This window comes from Mesoplodon densirostris, chromosome 1, assembly GCF_025265405.1.
Source record: "Mesoplodon densirostris isolate mMesDen1 chromosome 1, mMesDen1 primary haplotype, whole genome shotgun sequence".
Taxonomy (NCBI): Eukaryota; Metazoa; Chordata; class Mammalia; order Artiodactyla; family Ziphiidae; genus Mesoplodon; species Mesoplodon densirostris.
The window spans coordinates 163731156-163748689 of record NC_082661.1 but is presented as its reverse complement, the minus strand read 5'-3'; positions in this window follow the sequence as shown (position 1 = coordinate 163748689).

Below are 17534 nucleotides of genomic sequence, written 5' to 3'. Positions count from 1 at the left end.
AATCACAATAAAAACCATGTATGAAATAAACTTTCAAAAAACACATTGCCTTCACATGAATGACAAAGAGACTGGCAACTGATTTCTCAACAGAGATCATGGAAGGCAATTGACACTGGGGTGACATTTTTAATGCTTAAGAAAAATAACTGTCAATCTAGAAGTCAACATCCAAAAGAAATACTCTTCAAAAATAAGTTAAATTAATAAATTTCTAGACAAGCAAAAACTAATACAGCATCTATTGCTAAACAAACAAAAGTAGGGGTCAGTATTCTTCAGGGAGAAGAAAGGTGATTTCAGAAAAATGAAGGTGATATACTAATCAATGAAGTGCAATGGAATACTCAATTATTTGATAAAATATAAATGAGTATTGGATGTTTAAATTTATAATAATAACAAAATACAATGTTTTGTGTGACTTAAAAATATTTAAAATTTAGATACATTGCAATAATAATATAAATGGTGAAACAGTAATTATAGGGATTATTAGCATTGTATAAACTGTGTGTGTCAGGAGAGAAGTAATTATTCAAGGAAGCATTTTGTAATATTTATAATAATCACTAAAAGAATAATAAAAGACTGCATAACTAGAAAACTAATAGGGAAGTAAAGACAAAAGGAATAAAAAACAGAAGAAATAGATATAAAGCAACCAGTTAGAGAAGAGATTTACAATCAACTGGAGCAATAATTAAACATTAAATGTAAATAAACACAATAGATGGAGTAAAAAGCAAAAAATTGTCAGACTGTATACAAAAGCAAAAGTCTAGCATATACTCCTTTCAATAGACACACCTTAAATATGAGGACATAGCAAATTTTAAAGTAAAGGTATGCAAATATATATAACATGCAAATGGTAATCAAAGAAACCTGGCATAATTATATTTATATCAGAAAACTAAAATTAAAGGCAAGATTTATTTTTATCATTGTAAATAAATATTTCATAAAGATACAACAGTTCATTCAATAGGAGCCACATGTATCTTTAATTTGTATATACATAAAAACATAGATTCAAAATATTTAAATACTGACATACTGTAAAGGATAAGTATGCAAGCTACAGTCAAAATTGATATTTTAGCAAAATTTCCTCAGTAAGTGATGGAACAAACAGAGAAAACCATCAAGAACTATAAACTTCAAACAGTATGATTAAAAATTTGTCAAACTGAGATCCATAGAATACTTTATCCACATTCTTTATAAGTGGAAATGGATCATTTTCTAAATTGCCATAAAACAACTATCAACAAATGTCAAATGACTGAAATTATTCAGTTTGTTTTCTGCCTACAGAAGAATTAAGCTAGAAACCAACAAAAGAAGATAGTTAGAAAATCCCAGATGCTTGAAAATAAAGCAATACACTACCAAATAGTCCACAAGTCATAGCCAAAATAACAAAGAGGAAATTTCAATACTAAATGATAATGAAAATATACCAAAATGTGTTATGAAGCTAAAGCTGTGTTTTAAGGGAAATTTATTATCATAAAAAATACACTGGAAGACAGAAAACCAGGCATTTAAGTATCCATCTTAATGAACTAGAAAAGGAAAGAAGGGATTGATAAGGTAAAAACAGAAGTCAATGACATAGGAAATAGAAAACAATAGAAAAATCAATAAAGCCAAAAGTTGGTTATATGAAAAGATGAATTAGAAAACTAACATGAGTGATTAAGAAAAAAAATGACAAATTATTAATATGAATGAAAAACATAACTCTAGATACTATAGATATCATAAAGATATTAAAGTAATATTTTCCAAGATTTAAAAATTTATTTGAAATTTTAGATGATGTAGACAAATTGTGAAAAGCACAACTACATGAAACTTATATAAGAATAAATAGGAAACCTGAATTCTTCTACATATATTAAATAAATTAAATCTATAACTAAAAATAAAACAGTTCCTGGTCCAAATAAATTTTCATGTGAATTACTTTAAACATTACATAATAATCTGCAACAATTTTAAATATTTCCAATTATTAGATAGAATGGGGGAAATCCACAATTCATTTTATGAAAGCAGCTTAAATTTAATAACAAATCTGTGAAAAAATACAAGAAGAAAATTGAGAGACATATAAATGAAAATAATAATAATACTTGAACCATCCACATGATATACAGAAAAACAAATTCCTTATCACTTGTAGACATAAAATAAAAGATAAAACAATGAAACAGGAGAGTATCTTTCTGACTTTGGTATGAGCAAATGTCTTAAGCAAGATTTCTGTATGTTAAAAGACAACACTAAAAGAGTAAAAAAGCAGTCATATTTAATACCAATTACCAATGACAGACTTGAAGCCCAAACATAAAAAGAATTCCATATTCCCTTAGGAAAAGACAGACAACTCAGGAAAAAAGTGAAGAAACCTCTTGCAACAGGTAAAAGAGACTGTTCAGTCAACGGGCATGTGAAATTGTATACAACCTTATTTATGATAAGGGAAACACAAATTTTAAAAAATGTGATACAAATACAGTCACCAAAATGGCTAAAATTAAAATGACTGGCATCACCTACAAATGGTGTGGATGCAAGCATATACTCCTCGGGAGTGTCAGTTGTTTTAACCATTTTGGAAAAATCCTTAGCAGTATTTAGTAAAACCGAAGGCATACATTCCCTGTTAACCAGTAATTCTCATATTTGCATCACAGGACACATACAATAGTTTTATAGCAGTATAATTTCTATTAGCGTGAAAATTAATACAGAGACACCTCATTTAAAATGGAGCCAAGAAGCCCTGAAGGGGATCTCTTACACTCTTTGTTGTCTGCACACATTAAACAAAAGACATTCCCTGCATCTCCAACAAGAATGTTACTACTTTCCCACACCAGCAAAGAGGAAAGAAGATTCTCTCCTTGCCCAGCAACAGCCCAGCCACTGAGATACTACCACCACTCAGCCAGTGAGAAACTGTCCCCACCCTGAACTCTTGCTCTCCTCCTGGATGGACTTTCTTTCAAAGCAGCACCCTCAACTTTCTACTTTTACTCCATAAAGCAACAATCCTCCACTTTGCTGGAATTGCTTATGGTTTTGCCACAGCTTTCAAGTCCAGAATTGCAATTCCTCTGCTATTCCCGAATAAACCCATTTTGCCGGTAAAATAACTGCCTGTTTTATTTTAAAGGATGACATTAGCTACAAATGAAAAACAACCAAAATGTCCAGAACCGGCAGAATGGATTGATCTTAATATAGTCATAAAATAGAATGCTACACATCAAAGAAAAGATTCTATTGCAACCACAAAAAAACTTGTTTAAATTATGCTACATGTTGAGAGAAAAAAACACCAGCACACACACACACTCAAATGCAAATAGTATAGTCCCGTTGTTGATATGTGTGTGTGTGTGTGTTTGAGTTGTAAAACAGGCACAACCCCTGAACAGAATTCAGGATAGTAATTACTCTGAGGGAGGAGTATCAGAGGGGCTTCTGGGAGCTGGCATTTGTCTAATTTTTGACGTGAGTAGTGGTTGCAAAGTTGTGATCACAATGAGTGAAATTACAGAGCTTTACATTTTTAAATGTATTCTTGTTTTATATGTGGGTACATTTTCAGAGAAAAGTGTAAAATATGTGAATACAAGATTGTGTTATTCTCTTGAATGTTCTTCTTTAGATTCTTGCTTCCTAAAATGTTTGTCCTTTTTCAGGGGTTTTTTTTTTTTGGCCTTTTGATACCCCACTTCTCATAGGTTAGTTTATAGTTTTGAGCCTCTCTCTGAAAATTTTTCATCAGACACTTAAAATATCTATTTAAAAGCTACTGCCAAAGAATTTCTGCTCATGATATTCTACTGAAAATATGACTCTTTTCATTTGCTCTGAAGAACACGTCTCCCATTTCATCGATCAAAGCTTTTAAAAATGCTTTTCCAAGAGACTCATGACTAACATCATTATTTTGATGTGAAAACAGCTAACATCTTTGGCTTAGGAAAAAAAATAATAAAACATGCTTCTGAAAGTACTTGTTCCATGTACTATACAAGTTCTGTATTATCAATGCTTGTACTTCGAATCTGTTCTAATTATTTTTTCCAGCTATGCCAAAAAGAAGAAAGTATTAACCCTGCTTGTTCATAGTGTATTTTTGTTTTTTATGACAAATGACCTTCAAAAATTTATATTGGTTTATTTGGGATTACTTATCACGTATTTTTTTTTAACTAAAGTCAGCCTCCTGCCAGTCAGGAAGCTGTGTAGAGTCTTAAATCAGGTGAAGTGTTAAAATCCATATGTCTGCATGTTTAATAAATTGTATTTTAGTGTTTTATTGTGTTTACTCGATGGCATTTTCTGAGAATTTTTAATACATATATGTTTTTACTTTTTTAAATTTTAAACATTCTTAAGAACTGATTATCACTTTCAAAGTCCATTTGATGCCACTCATATTTTAATTATGTGTTGGGATTTGAAGATAGTATTTTATAATTAGAGATATTTTTTATCATAGAATTTTATGAATGAATCACTTTCATTTCATTGTACTCTACGGAAAGTATAAACATTATACCTTAGTGTAATTAATCAATCCATAATAGCATAATCTGTATAAGCACTTTTCATGAATAATATAGCAACTAGACACATTTGAAATTCGAATGGCCATTCCTGTTTACCAAGTACTATATTTACTATGGTTACAAGATAATAAATTAAATATTACTCGTTATTTACAGCTGTTAATAACTCCTCTATCAAACGTACTAAAAGAAATTTATTCATGATCTTAAATATTATCAGGTAAACCTCATTTTGTTTTCTGGGAGGTAAGTAAGAAGGAAGGCAGAATTAAGTGAGATCAACATCATTTCTCCTCAAAAAGCTTTTCAAAATCATGAAGAGAAAATTATTAAGAAACTTTTTCTGGTCTGTTAAATAGAACTGCTTCAGCACTTTTATGGGCCTAGGATGTTATGTTTTTTGACTGAACAGAGATAATTTTAACAAGCTAAATAGGATTACAGAGAATAGTGAGAAGTCTTTCTTTGAGATTGTGCTAGAGAAAGCTGAGAAGAAATGACTTGCCAGAGGATATGTTCCTGAAGCTAATTTCAATGGCACATCCATTAAAGAAATAAAACTAGAAATGAATAATATGTAAATAAATGTTTTATTTTTTAGCAGACTTCTGTCCATCCAATTATTTCAAGACTAAATAGTCCAGATCTTTCTGATAAAAGGAATTCATCAATAGATAAATATCTATGATGTTATTAAAACCAATTCAAAGAATATATAATTTTATTTATATATGAGTGAATTTGAATACAGTGAAAGCCTCCACATCAAGGCATCCATATTTATTTATTAATAAATGAATGTTGAGTACTTACAATTAAACATTTGACATCCTAGACACTAAGGATACAAATAAATATAAATAACAGTCTCTGTAGTCAGAACCTGTACAGTAGGTTGGCAGAAAGTGACAAAAAATTCTGAATGATACACAGTAGGATAAGTGAAATGATAAGGGTGTGCAAAGAGTATAATGGGGAATACCAATGAGGAAAAACTGTCTTGTTATTTGAATCAAATAGAGTTTATTTTCAGGTGAAGAAAAAAATAATGCTAACTAGAACAAAAAGCACATACAAGAGTGACAAGATGAGAAGACATGGCTTTAGGGAATTATACACAGTTCAGTATGGATTGAGCATATGTTACAAGGGGAAAATGTGAAGAGATGAATTTTGAGAAAGAATTAAAGAATACATAAGATATCTTTTTAAGTACAGTAAAGGAGATGGATTTAATCCTATTTGCAAAAGAGAGAGAGCCTTTGAAGAAATCCAAGAAGAGTGATTTGTGCCAACTTTTACATTAGGAAGATCACTTGGGCCACAATGCCGGGCATGAACTGGATGACAATAGGAACAAAAGGGTAAGCCAGCTTTTGGAAAATCAAGAGAGAAATAATTAGATCCTGGGCTAAAATAGTGGCACTTGAAATAGAAATAGGATGTTTGTTTAAGAGTTAGAATAAGCAGCACTTAGTAATCATTTGGATGAGTGTGGTGGAGACAGACAAAAGTCATGAATATCTACAAGTTGAGAGGTTTGACAACTAGGTGGAGGAGATTTACTGGTAATGTTCACCAAAAAGGAAAGTTACACTGAAAAACATGTTTGAAGGAAAGTATAAGTTTACTTTGGACATGTGAGATTCACATACAGGTGGTAATCATGTTCAGGTAACAGCAGACATAGTTTTCAGAACTCAACAAAATGATCTGGACAAGAGATACTAATTTAGGAGTTCCCCGAACATTTCCCATTGCTGACCTCATTGAAGTTAGGTGGTTTTCCCAGAGGAAGCAGAGCTATGAAAGAGTTTTAGAACCTTGTTGAACACTAAAGTTTAAGGAATGTGAAATGGAAGAGAAAATTATAAAGGATCTAACAGAAAGCATGAACTGAAAACATAATTGTATCAGAAAATCCAGGGAAGGAAAGAGTTTCCAATCAAAAAATTCAGTAAAATCATGCAGCAGTTTTGTTAATAAGACACAAACTAAAATTTCTCTAATGAATTAGCTATAATCAGTTTTTGGTGAACTTAATGGGCCAAGTTTACAGCTGTGGAAGTAATAGAAGCCAGATTCCTGTGGGACAAAAACATTGTGAAAAAAATTTGGAAATAACACATATAAATTACATATTTCAAAATCTGACAGGGGAATAAAAGACACAAGTTAAGTAATGTAACAGTCAGAATTTCTTGGTTATGTTGCAATAAACAACCTTAATATCTCACTGCTTAGAACACCAGAAGTTTATTTCTTGCTTAGGCTTCATGACTATCTCACGTCAGCAGAAGATTCTGATCCATATTATCCTCACTCAGAATCCAAGCTAATGGAACCTCTAAAATTTGGAGTTATTGTGGCAGGGAGGGAAAAGAAACAGAAAATTGTGCACTGAATCTTGAAGACACATATCTTAACCACATATCTTAACCAAAGAAAGTCATGTGTTCATGCCTGCGTTCAAGGGGTGGAAGTGCAATTTACTCTCTTCCCAGAATGAGAAAGAGAGAAATATTTATGAGAACTGTAAATATTATTGCAATCTATTCTCTTCACCAAATATTCTGTTCACTCTACCTCCTGAATCCAGGGTTTACTCACTTCAGCCATAAATCCCGTTCAATCATGGCACCAAACTAAAAGTGCCAGTTTTCTCTGTGAAAATGTCTTTTACCTAGAATGATGGACAAGAGATTTTAGATAAACCCTGGCTATGGTTATTCCTGTTGTGGAGACCTCTGAATTTAGAAAGACATGTTATTTGACTCCACAAACACACCTCAGTAAATATTGGAAGAATAAGGTCTGGATAATCACGATAAATGCTCCTTTTTGGAAAACAGAAGAATGCAACACAAATCAGAAACCAACTATTTTTTCCACTATCTTCCTTTGCCACAGTTGAAATGGACATCAGGGAACATGCTCTGCTTGGATGCTACTGCAAATAGTTCTCAGATTACTTTCTGTCCAGACATAATTGGGACCTAGAGTCATTTCAAGTCTCAAATGGCAACAGTCTCCTCTGGTCCAGGCTCGTTTTGTTTTGGTTTTTGGTTTTTGGGGTTTTTTGGGTTTTTTTGGACAGTGAATTCTTTTTAAAAGCCTGGTTGGTTCTTATCAATTTGATTCCAGTCAGCTTTATCTTTATATGTCAGTATTCACAAGCACATTTCCTTTCAAGACATACATCTCATACGAACTGTATTTCTCTCTCTCTCTCTCTCCATTTCTTACTCTCTCTCAATACCTTGACTTAACATATACCTGGAAGTTATCAAGTAGGTAGGTTTGGCAAGCACACATTCTTAGTCCCTGTTTCTTGAGGCATTTTGCCCATTTAAAAATATTTATTGGATGTCATCATCTTAATTTGGATTTTTTTTCTGGTGTACCTTAATCCAGGTGGTTTTAAATATGACTGTCATGGTCATTTTCTTAATTTGATATTTGCTCTGAGGCAATTTAATTGGTTGAAAATTGTTCACATTTTGTTTTTTACTTGAAAGACTCAGTTTAAATCAACATTTCATTTATTCCTCAAAAGTTTTCTCACTTTTTTCCCCCTACTCTTTTGGGTCTAAAAACAGTTGTCATTTTAATATTACAAGGCTTCAAATTTCTGGATATGCTTTATTCTCTTTTATTCATTACTGAAAACTGGCTGATTTATTTCAAGCTCTTACTTTTCTTGTAATGCCTTGCTAAATATATTGAATACATGCCATTGCCTTCTGCTTTTCAGCCTTTTCCATTAACCCTTCAGATCCACTACCTGCATGGTCTGCTTTCTAAATTATAACGAAAAATATTTTTACCAAAAGTTTTGCAACGGTCTAATATGTGGCACTATTTTTTTAAGCCATAAATAACAGGTTCCTCTTTGCTTACTACATGGGTAGTGAGACATTATCTTATATTTTAGGTTTTTGTTATGTTAGCACCCAAATTCTAGGAATAGATTTCTGTATTAAGCAGGATAGAGAGGTTATGCTTTGGTAAAGAGTGAACCCAAAATCTCAGAGCTTAAAAGTAAAGAGGTATTTCCTACTCACACCACATTATTTTTATCTCAAGTCAGCAAGGCTGTCCACTCAACACTGTGATCACTCAGGGACCTAGACAACAAACATCTGCCTCTTGGATAATCACTTGTTGCATGAAAGGGGTATGGAAAAATGGAGAATCTTGAGCTAGCTCATAAGGCTTTCACTCAAAAGTAAGGTAAATCAAAGTTCATTCACAATCTTACCACATGCCTGGAAGGAGAATAATCTTAATGTAAGTAATCTGCCCTATTGGCTAGCATAGGCAATATCTAGAGAGGTAAGTGGAATTAAAATATCATTTTTACCTTTATTTTTAAGGCATAAGTGATTATATAGGCTATTTGTTGAGGAAAAATTTCCAAAAAGAGAGCAGTTATGAATAGTGGAAAGAGTGGTGATCAATCTTGGAGCATAATTGCTGAGGATGTAGAAGATAGGGTCTATGCAGAGATGAAGTCATTATCCTTAAAAAGGAAATGGACATTTTTCTCCCCTTTGAAAATGGCAGAAAGAAAGTCAGATTGGTGTAGATAAAAGTAAATGTGAAGGTGAGGAAAATCATACCCGAGAACTAGGACTTTCTCAAGGAAGCTATAAGTCATTGAATAGAAACCAGAGTGCACATAGTATATTCAAAATGTTTTCTGTGGCCTAGGTTAATTTAAAGGTATACAATAGGAGAAAAAATTACCTGAAATAGTTTCTATTTTGTAGTATAAGTAGGTATTTCATTTCAGAGCGTAAACTCAGAAGACAAAAATACACATTTTAATGGACTTCTTCGCCAAAGGAGACGTGTAATCAGCAGACAATCTGATTACCAAGTGCTTATCACTTCCCTTCTAGGCTCACTAAGAGATATGCAACTACAATAATTCTACCTCATATAGTAAAGAATGAGGAAAAGAGAAGACGGCAAATAAAAGAGAGACCAAAGTTTGCATGTGAGTGAAATAATTCCTGAGTGATTCTTCTCTCCCATGATGAGGATGTGGCTTATGCAAAATTTTATAAGTCAACAGGGAGGGGAGCAAAACTGCTACAGTTTTTAAATTATTTATTTTACTTTAAATACTAGATAACTTTTATTTCTTAAGTACTTTCTCCTTAATTCTCATTTTAGTGAGGAAGATGACCAACTAGGATCAGTTTAAAGGCTGATAGCTTATAAACTTTTTATGAGATTGGCAAGATCTAAATGATAATGATAAAAAGCAAACTCAGAACTCACTTCCTAAAGCATTTTTATTCAGCTATTTACAGCTTCACTTTTCCAATATTTTTAATTGCCTAATATGGGAGTCTGGTAAGATACTGACCCTCTTTGTAGAATTTATACCATAGAAGGGAGAATAAGACACACATTTATTTGCTTTAACCCATACACCTCAAATTTGGAATATAGACATCAGTGATATATCTCACAAGATAGGTAGTTCCCCTATAAAGTTGGGAATTGTAGCCAAGGTTTAAAAAAAAAATCGGAGGATGCAAGAATGGATGTTGTGCACAAAATAACTAATGCTTCTTCTCCTTGGAGAGTGAGTTTCGTCAGCTGAGTAATGCTTTGGTGAAGTGATTTATTTCTCCCTGAAATTCAATTTTCTTCACTTGATGGCAGCTACCCTTTCAAAACTCAATGCCCATACTTATTACTACTACCATTGAGAAAAACTAGACAATAATATCTAGACTGTCCAATGTAACAAAGCTTGTCTCACTGTCATGCTACACAGTCGAGTCAAGAAATAATGTCTGAAAGCTGGGAACATAAATTTGTGGGTGATTGTTTTGGTGTTTGTCGGCTTTAGTCTATCTTGGTGATTTTTCCTTAAAAATTTCAGTTTCTATTTGCTTCAGCCTCTATTTCTTGTCAAACTCTTCAATATCTCAAAGAAAATTATTACAAACATACATACAAGATTGTATGCATATCTGGGATCTATTTTTATTTACAACTATATATGCAGTATTAATACAAACCATGTGACTTTGCTGACATCCACAAAAGTTTTCTCTTCTACTGCTAACTTATTAAACGTGTGGATTTTTTATTAACAGTTATTTTTATGCCACTCATCACATTTTTTTCTCTGCTGTGGCCATTGTTGGTGCTTTCATTATCGCTTGTTTAAGTTTCCCACTTGATCCACAATAGGAACAAGTTGTCTATTTCTAGATCAGGCTTTTGGACTCTGCTGTGTACAGATTGGGAGTGTAGAATTTTTAATGAAGTTGCTTCATGTTTACTTTTACTGTATGCCAAATGATAAAGCTTTATTATAGCAATTCCCTTGCCTGCCTTAAATCCTGTCATCCTGAACAGCTCGTATGCTCGTTGGACCACAAGACTTCACCAATTGTCACAAACTTGAAATTACATGGTTTGTTTATTAAAGTCATGAAGTTTTTAATCATTTAGCCTGTTTCTGGCTATTTGCATTATTCATTCTGTTGGATCTCTTCATATATACATGCTTTTAAGTGCAAGTTTCTGGGATTGTCCTAAGCACACTGATAATATAAAGAAAACATTACTTTGATTTACTTCATTGACCTTCAGTTTCTGATTTACACATTTTTTCTCTCTGCTGCATGAAATTCATGGCTAATAAGTCATCCTTACTTGATGACACAACTGTACGTGTAAATACTGGGCTGCTTGTTGCCATTCAGACTTGGATCAGTACCTATAACTCTGTCTCTTCAAAATTACAGAAAACTCAAGGTATTAGTTTTTTCTTATGTACCCTTTACAAAGGATAATGGTGATTCTTATTCTTTCATTAAAGAAGGATTTCTTTGTTGTAATAGTAACATAAAAAGGACGGTATCTTTTTGTTAATTCAACCTAAAACTAGCTATTATGCATCTGCCAATAGAAATATAGATATTTCATTGATATCATTCATTTAAATATTATTTCCTGCTCATTAGAACTCATCCTGTAGAATACAAAGACCCTAGCCTTGGATTTTATCTTGTTTCTTTCATACATTTTTTGCATTTTTTATTCAAATTTATTGGAGTATAATTTCTTCACAATACTGTGTTGTTTCTGCTATACAACAAAGTGAATCAGCAGTATGCATACATATATCCCCATATATCCTTGAGCCTCCCTCCCACCCTCCTTATTTGTCATCACAAAGCACCGAGTTGATCTCCCTGTGCTATGCTGCTGCTTCCAACTAGCTATCTATTTTATATTTGGTAGTATATATATATGTCGATGCTACTCTCACTTCGCCCTGGCTTCCACCTCCCACCCCATGTCCTCAAGTCATTCTCTATGTCTGCATCTTTATTCCGACCTGCCACCAGATTCATCAGTACCATTTCTTTTAGATTCCATATATACGTGTTAGTGTATGGTAGTTGCTTTTCTCTGACTTATTTTACTCTGTATGACAGACTCTAGGTCCATCCACCTCACTACAAATAACTCAATTTCATTTATTTTTATGGCTGAGTAATATTCCATTGTACATATGTGCCACATCTTCTTTAATCATTCATCTGTCAATGGACATTTAGGTTGCTTCCATGTCCTGGCTATTGTAAATAGAGCTGCAATGAACATTGTGGTACATGACTCTTTTTGAACTATGGTTTTCTCAGGGTATATGCCCAGTAGTGCAATTGCTGGGTCATATGGTAGTTCTATTTTTAGTTTTTAAAGGAACCTCCATACTGTTCTCCACAGTGGCTGTATCAATTTACATTCCCACCAACAGTGAAGCAGGGGTCACTTTTCACCACACCCTCTCCAGCATTTATTGTTTGTAGATATTTCAATGATGGCCATTCTAACCAGTGTGAGGTGATACTTCATTGTAGTTTTTTTTTGTGTGTGTGTGGTATGCGGGCCTCTCACTGTTGTGGCCTCTCCCACTGCGGAGCACAGGCTCCAGATGTGCAGGCTCAGAGGCCATGGCTCACTGGCCCAGTCACTCTGTGGCATATGGGATCTCCCCAGACCGGGGCACGAACCCATGTCCCCTGCATCGGCAGGTGGACTCTCAACTACTGCGCCACCAGGGAAGCCCCTCATTGTAGTTTTGATTTGCATTTCTCTAATAATTAGTGATGTTGAGCATCTTTTCATGTGCCTCTTGGCCATCTGTATGTCTTCTTTGGAGAAATGTCTATTTAGGTCTTCCACCCAATTTTTTAATTAGGTTGTTTGTTTTTCTGATATTGAGCTCCATGAGCTGTTCATATATTTTGTAGATTAATACTTTGTCAGTTGTTTCACTTGCAAATAATCAAGACAGTATGGTACTGGCACAAAAACAGAAATATAGATCAATGGTATAGGATAGAAAGCCCAGAGATAAACCCACGCACATATGGTCACCTAATTTATGACAAAGAAGGCAAGGACAGACAATGGAGAAAACACAGCCTCTTCAATAAGTGGTGCTGGGAAAACTGGACAGCTACATGTAAAAGAATGAAATTAAAACACTTCCTAACACCATACAGGAACTCCATACACCAAAATGAACTCCAAATGGATTAAAGACCTAAATGTAAGACTGAACACTATGAAAATCTTAGAGGAAAAAATAAGAACACTCTTTGACATAAGTCACAGCAAGATCCTTTTTGACCCACCTCCTAGAGAAATGGAAATAAAAACAAAAATAAACAAATGGGACCTAATGAAACTTAAAAGCTTTTGCACAGCAAAGGAAACCATAAACAAGACAAAAAGAAAACCCTCAGAATGGGAGAAAATATATTTCATACATTTTTATTTCTAGCATTTAATTTCTCTCTGCTCTATTTTAAAATCCTATTAAATGTTAAAACAAACAATGACCACTCTCAGTGAAGCCAATGAAATGAGAGTGCTGAGATGTAGCTGAGAATAGAAATTGGTTACATAATCTCACCTCTCCAAGTTGATGCCATAAATGATCATAAAGCTTTGCTTGTTGTATGTTTTCAGAGAAGGGGATAATATAGGAATCTTTGTGAGGGAAAAACATCCTTAAGAGCAATGTACTTGTGATAGCCCTCTTCTCTAATCAAGAGAGAAGAAATCTCTACACTTTTAAGTTAGAAAGAAAATCCACATAGCTACTTGAATATTCTCAATGTACTCATATGTAAAACTATAGTGAATTTGTCTCATGGCTATGGCTTAGACATAATAAAACTTGTTGGAAGGTAATCCATTACTCACTCTTCCTCCACTCTGGATTCTAACTCTTTGCAGATTCAAATACAGAGCCAAATAATAATCAAAATATCAATACAATTAATGCCATCATGTAAACAATCAATATGCAGAGCTTCCTGAAAAATTCTGAATGGAGTAATACTGGTTAGCCTCCTTTCACTACACTGAATACATCCAGAAATCTGAGGGTCAACCTTATTTTACCTACCCATGTGAAGCAGAAAAAGGTTAGCCTGTGAAAAGAAATCCTATCTAGTATGCCTTTTACAAGAAAACAGGAACTGTATGAATCCACAGTCCTTGGGCTCATGCAGGTCCAGTGGAAAACAAGAGCTGAATTGGTAGAGAGCTGAAGTCAATACATCTTCTCAGTGAATGAATATTGACCTTCCACTCATAAACCCGACTGAGTAGAGAAAGAGGACCAAGAACATGTCAGTTTTCCTATAATTAGAAAAAATCATTACTTTTCCCTTGGTGTCCTCGCAATATCTAGATGGGTCAAAATGTTGGAAAAAATTTCATTCTCTCTTCACTAAGGGAAAGATATCAGTGGAGAAACAGAACGGGTCACCCTCAACAATACTCTTTTTTCTTAACCTAATGGTATAACATAAAATTGGTTTGGGTTTTTTTATTTGTTTTTATTGAAACTATCTCTCACAGAGTTTCATTTGAAACTGTGTAATGCTAATTATGCATAAGGCACTGTTCTATGTGGTTTAAATACAGCAGCAGATGAAACAGAAATGTACCTGTCTTCCTGGAGCTTACATCTTAAATCAATAATTTTGTGTGCCACTTTTTTAGTCTTTCAGAATTCCAGGGCTTCAGATTAGGAAAGTTTAAAGACCATGCTATTAGAAATGATCTAATACAATCTTGTCATTTAAAATGGAAAGAAACCAGGCCATAAACCATTAGTTGTGTGTTTTCTTTTCTTCAATTTGTTTTTAATTGTTACTTATTCTGCAAGCCTTCAAAGACAGCAGTCTTATATTTTTATTCTGCAGAATCCCCATGACTGTTTTTGGCAGCTTAAAATAAACTAATTATGTTGATATAAGACTGATATGAACCAGCTTTCCAATCCAAATGGAATTATAACTCATGTAATGTCATTGCTGTTGGTTCTTGGACCACACTTTAAGAACTAGCAAGATTTTCAAGTTTAAAGAATGGCCTTGATGTTTCACAGGAAAAGGAATACTGTGAGATGAAGAGGAAAAGGATGGGTACAGGTGAGATCTGGACCATAGATTTGGGGAAGGGAAGATGGAGATATTCCAATCTCTATCTCCTGATTTGTCAATACATATGAGGCTAGTAAGGAGGATAGATTTAGTGTCAAGAATTTAGAAGATTCTTTTTTTAAATTCTGCATTTCCATTAATTAAGATTCAGGTGAGTGGGAAACACAGTATATTTTCTACACAAAGTTAGGTTCCATTTAGAATTAATATTCACTAATTTTCATTACAGCCAATTAGCCTCATGCATTTGATTTCCTGCATCAGTTTTCTGCTGCTTCTCTTCAGGAATGGAGAAGCCATTTCTTAGTTTAAACAAGGGTTGAATTTTGCCAAGTGTTTATGATACAGGAAGAAAGAGAATAGTGAGGGGATGATTTGGGGACAGAAATGAATAATAATAATGAACCATGAGATCCAAGCTGCAAAAGGAAGCAAATGAAGACAAGTGTTAGGAGAGTAAAAGAAAGTGAGCTACAGTGTTCTCATGAAGTCAATGAATTGTAGAGATGGAAGGACAGAGAAGCAAGATTAAAACTTTGAGGTAAAGACCATATGTTTTACTTTGCTTGTACATTAATTGTTTGGGCATAGTGTCAAGAATTTAGAAGATTCTTTTTTAAAAAATTCTGCATTTCCATTAATCAGTAAGATGAATACTGTGAATTCTGAATCACAAATATATTGTCATTGTAGATTAGTAGATGGGTACTAATTACTACTACTGTTACTAAAAATATCTAATTCTTGATAAATATACTATTATAGTAAGAGCCAGTAGTTCATAAGTATCTGGTTTTAGGATTCTTGACTCTTTTAACATATTATCTGATAGCACTCTAGATATTCACTAATGAACAAATATTTGCTGAGTGCTCAATCTATGCCAGATACAGTCCTTGGCACCAGCATTATTACCTCATTTTATTTTCATATGAAAACAGAAACCCAGAGAATTTTAAGGTTTGATTTAGAGTACACATTCTATGTGGATTTTATTGTCATACTAGAGCCACTTAAGGGCTAGGATTGTTTCTCAGGATATTAATGGGATTTCTATAGCTCCTGTAGTTCAAGTTTTATGCATTTTATGGCAATATTCTTCAAAAATATATTATTTGAGCATTTCTATGTACACCTTATTCTGCTGTCACAGAATGAATGTAATAACATTAAAGATCTCTAAGTATATAAAGTAGTCTTCTTCCTTCTTAATAACCCTTTAGCAATGTGCAACTTTCTTTATGTGCCTGTAGTCCTATTTGTTTTGTCCATGCTCCTACTACAGAGACTCTGGTGGAGGGAAGGGAGTTAGACACAAATCAATTCATTTGGATTTCAAATTGCTAAGGGGGTAGAAATCTGATCAAAACATGGTCCAAATGGCCCTCAGTAAAAATGCTATTATTCCTTGAAAATGATATATGTACCAGGACTCTGTTGCCACATTATTTGCAATGAGTGATTCAGAGCACTGTATAGCAGACAAGACATTATTTAATGTTAATGTAACATAAAAATCCTATATTTTACTGATTAGAAAAATGCCTACTTTAAAAGAAAAGAGTGAAGATTTATGATAGAAAACATATTTACATCATATAAAATGCTCACATTTGAAATAAGACTATAATTTGAATTCAGACTTTAATGGTTTGTGACTTTAGCCATACCATTTAACCAGTGTCAATTCCCTTACCTGAAATGAAGACTAAAGTACATGAGATTCAATATGTAATGCATTTAGTGGGAAGCCTAAAATATAGTAATAAAAATCACTAACAAGTATAGACTACTGACTTGTCCCAGGAAATGTTCTAAGGACTCTATATGTATTACCTCTGGAGTAGGTATAATTATGATTCTCATTTTACAGATGAGGAAACTCAAGAACACAGAGGTTAAATAATTAGACCAAAGTTACACAGCTAAGAAATGGGAGAACCAGATCTGACTTTATAGAGCCAGGAATACTAAATTGCCTCTTTCTTTAGGAATTCAATGATCAGCAATGACTGATCATTGTCTTTATTAAGCTAAAATAATATCTTCTTATAAATTAATCACAGAGTTATAATATTAAAGAGCCATTTCTGATTTCTTTCATCAGATGGCACAAATCTGGGTATATATAGTTGCCAAATAAGGACTGATTTTTTTTTCCTAGAACAGAAACCAAAACTTGGCAGTTTCTTGTGAAATCTGTACAACACAAGATGGGAGGAATGAAAAAAAAGGTAGATATTAATAACATCTTTGAATACCTTTGTTTTATAAATCCTTCAAGTTCACCACAATCTTTTATTGATGGAACACTAACATATTCAAATCTTTCAAAATGCCATTTTAATTAACATTTCTCACATTATTTTCTATTCAACACAAAGAACTGATTTCCTAATTCAAGTGCTTAAACCCATAAAAATCATTAATTAAC